Genomic DNA, 5,004 nt, shown 5'->3' with positions numbered 1-5,004 from the left:
TTTCTTCATGTTTCGTTCTTTAAAAAATGGTCAGCAGCTTGTTTATCTTAAAAATATAAAATCTTTTGCTAATTCTTTTTAACCCCCCACCCCCCCCATGTTGGTTGGATTTAGAATCGGTCTGCTCCTTTCTGACTCCAGATTATTTAGGGATTGATTTTTTTCATGCTTACAGTGCACTGTATCAATCCTCAGTAACTCAACCTGCAGCTAATATTTACTTCATTATATCATTTACAGGAGATGGAACGTAGCCCTTCTGACTTTATATTACTTATCTAACTAAGGATTGCTGGATGGAGTCTATAGCTCATAAACTGGAACTTCAAGCTTACCCTTCATATTGAAGATGGAGGAAAAGGTTGAATATATACTGTTCAATATTCATCCTCTTTTAACTTTGGTTGAATCAGTAGAGTAAGTTGGAGGAGAAATTGGGGCATGCATTATGCCGTGACAGTTAAAATATTACTTGTGAGAGTATGGAGGAAGAAAAAGGATGAAGCCTGAGAGAGTGTCTTGTAAGTATGATTGACTGAATCAATGCAGGCATGATGTGGACATGAGCTGAGCAAGATTTACTGAGGTCTTAAGATTTGAATTGCAGCAGTCCTTGCCATTCCAGCTTGGGCCTCTTTCCTAAGCAGACACTTCCAGTTGTGTCAAACTGTATGATTGTTTTGTGATATGGATAAATGTATGCTAGGGACCAAATTAAGGACACTAAACTCAATTTTCTTAAGACATGTGCCAGATTTTTGTATTGCAGCTGTCCAGAGGTGAAAGGCTAATGAGGACATAAGGAATTCCTGGACGGGAAAGGGACACTTGGCCCAACAAGCCTGTCCCCCTTCAAGTTTATTACAACACACCTCCTGGTGTTGTCAATATATCCTCTAACCCTGTCTGCCTATATAAACATGTCTGGCTATCTCTTAAATTCATTAATAGTTTGGTTCACTCTGTGGTTTTATTTGACATAATGCCTACTATGCTATGAATCACACAGTTCTTCATGAATTTGCTGTTTTTCTTAGATTCCTAATTTTAATTGGCATACTCTGGTCCCTGATTTTTTTTTAACTCATCAGTGTCAACGTTGTTATCTTCTTAGTGCCATTTCTTCAGTCACTGTCTTAACTGTGAACATGTTCATATTGTCTCCTTTAAAAGTTTCCAGTATTAGGCTCTGTTTTCACAGGAAAACGTGATGATTGCCTGATATCTTACCATTATTTGGATTACTGAAGTTCTTCTGTAAAAAGCGGTGAAACTGGAGTGCTGGAGATCTCCCATGTCACTTGTGCAGTGACAATGTCTGCTTTTTTGACTGACATTCTGTTCCTCTGCTGACGTTTTTATACCACACTTTATTGACACAGTTTGACACTGCCTCAGCAATTGATGTTTAGCAGAGGACATGCCATTTTTGAGGTAGAATAAAACCTTCAGAACCCAGATTAACTTAAAGTAAGAACCTTCAAGGATCTGGAAATGCCTTTGAAAGCCAACTGGGGAAAGGCTCTCTCCACTCGGGTTTACAACAGTCTAATAAAAGTCTAGCTCCGAGAACAGGGCTGTATGAATTTACAACCGGTCCCTCATTTATAATAAAAAGGGACTATATCTCTTTAAAATTTGTGCTAATAAACTGAAGAAGTAATTAGCATACAGATGCATCCCTCTGACAGCAGACTTTTAAAAAAACTGATATTTCTTCTTTGCAGCTGTGTGAGGCAACCCAAAGAGGAATGAAGTTAAAAGTTTGAAGAACATCAAGAGGAGAAAAAAAAAAAACCTGAGCTGCAAATAAATATGCAGTGTTGAGATTTCTTACGACTACCAGTTAACAAAACCAGAAAGACTATGTCTGGTGAGATATGCATGCGAAGCAGAGAAAGTAGATTGCCACATTACGAGATGGAGAAAAGGTTCCAAGTTTTCAGTGTCCAAAAGTGTGTTGAAATCCAGAAAATCATTATGCTTATAATTGTTTGTGAAACCGCTCTGTGCCATTTGTATAGGAGAGAAATGCACTCAAATAATAAAAAAGGTTTAAATTTGGGGAATAAAAGGAGACAAAATTTAATGGAAACTGTTTAAGAGAGGAAAGTCAGCATCCAGATGGGAAACAGTGAGGCCTTATTCAGCACCTAAAGTGATGGCGTAGGTTGTACCGGGAACTGTGAGAGACAGAGCCAGACACACAGGGAAGGAAAAAACCTGTTAACTAGTATCAGCCAGTTGAGAGAGCAGAATTTAGACTAAGGACAATTCATGGGTATGCATTGACTTTAGATGGCTTGATCCAGTGTATAATGTAAGTCTGCAAGGTGTAGAAGATTTCCAGCTCAAATTGGGGCTCTACAGTTAGTGAGAGAGAAACCAGCAAAATACGCCTAAAAGAACGGACTTGAACCTTCGGGTTTGGTTTTGGTAGATTTATTCAGACATCAGGCTCTAGGAACAGGGGAAGTAAAAGACATTTTCTGTGGCATTTGTTGACAAAACTGTAAATACCTATAGTTTAAATCCTTAGATTTTAGTGAGAGTTTGCAGTCATGGTCTAAATGTGAGGTTTCTTCTGGGAACTGGTAAAAGCAAAACAATGTTAAGTTTGTGTAGTGGTAACCACTGTGCTGTATTGGAGCCCTTCACTGTTGTGCTGCTTCCTGTGTTAATATAAGGAAATGATTGATAAAAATATGCATAAGAAAAAGCGAGTTCTCATAGCTTTGACTAATACTTATGAAGGCAAATCCTGATCTTGCTCTTGGAAGACGGTCCACTGAAATCGGTGTAGTACATATTCAGCAAGACCAACAAACTTTGATCCATAGTTTAAACAAGCTATTTGAAGCAGCTGGGAGAGAACCTGGATTTGAAAGTGGAAAAACTATCTATGTTCAAGGCCAACTCTTAACTGATGCAAAATTTAATTTAAATTTGAAGGCTGAGAGCACACAACACGCCCTTAATGAAACCAAGCAAACTTCAGTGCAGTTACCCTGAGCAACAAAGCAATCATTAAAGAATTTGAGTGAAATAAAATAGTCAACGGTCCAGATGCTGGTCTTCATTATACTGGTGGAAAGCTAAAGGAGGTCCATTCAGACCCGGGCAGTTGCTCCAGATTTATACAGGAATTATTTCTATCAGAAACTGGAACAAATATCCGGGTTCCTGCTTGGGAGGCTGGACTTCATATCTGGACGTTCTGAAGTTTCAGGTCACTGAAGTTGAGACATTGGAGGGTTGACGAGGAATATTCTGAAAAGCTTATAAATGACTTTGACCAGAATCACGAAGACGTTTTAGGTATCTAGGGCTAATCTACAAAGAGAGCTTTGAATCAGCATTGCGGCACCTAACTTGTAGGTGCTGAGCTGCCTCCTGGAATCTACAGCCTTGAGTTAGGTCCTAGGCTCCTCAGACAATATATAAAGAGGGTCAGGTTCCTAAGATGACTTCTTCACTAGCACGTTTTGCTTGAATACTATGTCAGTTAAGAGTGTGAAAAAGATACTTCTCCCTCAAGCTGCTGTGTCTATGTCAGCAAGACCTCTGTTATAGGAACACCTAAGGTGTTAGAAGAGTACTTTTGTTGGCTTAGCTTATATCATTTGGAGAAGAAATGTAGCTGTGCTGGAAGAAAGAGGACTCCTGCCATGATATGCCTCATCTCTGCTAGGGGGCTCTGCTGGTATAGCTATAGGAACAGACTATAATATAAATGTATCCTAAGAATGGGATCTACAAAAGCCAGCAGGAGCTGGTAAGTTAGATGATGGCAAACACTAAGAAGGTTGTGCCTTTAGCCCTGGCACTTTTTAAGACTTGGGCACTTTACCGTGGGAAACCAGGAAACATTTATCTCCAACTGGAGTTCATGAAGCTTCTCCTTAAGTTAGGTGTTTATACAGTCTTTTCTTATAGAAAGAGGGGAGGGAGGAGAGTGGACACACCACTTCCCTTCCCTTCAAGTTAGTCACTTGCTTAGTAATGAAAGCACTCACTAGGTCCTGGGAGACCCAAATTACATTTCATCTTTGACCTTAGGAGATTTGAGCCTGTGTTTCCCAACTTGCAAGAGTTGGATGGAATCTAATTTAAAATAAGAAGTTACATCTGATGCTTTATTTCTGGCTTCAAGACTTCTGTTTGTATGAAGATATTCTGTACAGGTTATTGTGTGTTGTGACAAACTGGTTGATAGTTTAGAAATTGCATGAACTACTGAAAATGATTAGCATATTTATCTGACCACTATCTAACAATAATGTATGGGGTGTGGAGGGGGGAAGAAATAAAATATGGTGAGGAGTTCACATGGTCTGAAATATTCTAACTCGTGTGTGTGTATGTGTCTATTCACTCACACACATACTCTTTAAAATACAAGAAAAGCTATATGGACATGTGCAGATGTTACACTTCGATTGACCTAACTAAGGTTAGGACTTAATTAGGGTTAGGTCAATCTAAGTGTTGAACTGTACACATTTGGGGAGTTTAGATCGGGTGAAAAATGGCTGGCCTAATCTAATTTACTTCACCTAAGGAGGTGCATTATGTAGACTGGATTAACCCGTGCCTAACCAAGTGTGTACACATTTGGAGCACAGCTCTGGGACTGTGCTTTTTCTAGCTCCCTCCCTCCCTCATCCCTGATCCCCCCCCCCACCCCTGAATGGACAACTCCCCTATCCTCCCCACACACCCACCAACCCTGCACCCCTTCCCCACCGACCCAGTAGCCCCCCCCACCCCCCAGTCCTTCCTGCCTCTCACCCGACCCTGACTTACAGTGCATTCCTGGCAAGGGTCCTGGCACTGATGAATGTGTGCACAATTGGGGACCAGATCTACAATCGTAGATTGGGTCCCATGAATTTATGTACATGTGCCCTATGGGTCTGCATTGGATCTTGCTTGCTTATCTGAAACATACCTTATCACACTTTCACTACAACTTTGCATTCTTGGTATAGTGTTTGTTTCATG

General features: G+C 40.3%; 1 long non-coding RNA gene across 2 annotated transcripts in view; it reads left to right on the top strand.

The window, feature by feature from the left end:
- The window catches only part of LOC112549886, a 19,222-nt gene extending 15,884 nt beyond the window's left edge, over positions 1-3,338 (top strand). For both annotated transcript variants that reach the window (XR_003093488.1, XR_003093489.1), the window contains 2 exons: positions 241-361; positions 1,728-3,338. This is a non-coding gene — a long non-coding RNA (uncharacterized LOC112549886). The remainder of the gene's footprint in view (positions 1-240; positions 362-1,727) is intronic.
- Positions 3,339-5,004: the final 1,666 nt, after the last annotated feature.

This window comes from Alligator sinensis, unplaced genomic scaffold, assembly GCF_000455745.1.
Source record: "Alligator sinensis unplaced genomic scaffold, ASM45574v1 scaffold693_1, whole genome shotgun sequence".
Taxonomy (NCBI): domain Eukaryota; kingdom Metazoa; phylum Chordata; order Crocodylia; family Alligatoridae; genus Alligator; species Alligator sinensis.
Note: the sequence above shows the minus strand (reverse complement) of the source record. Positions and strands in the feature narration are given on the sequence as shown.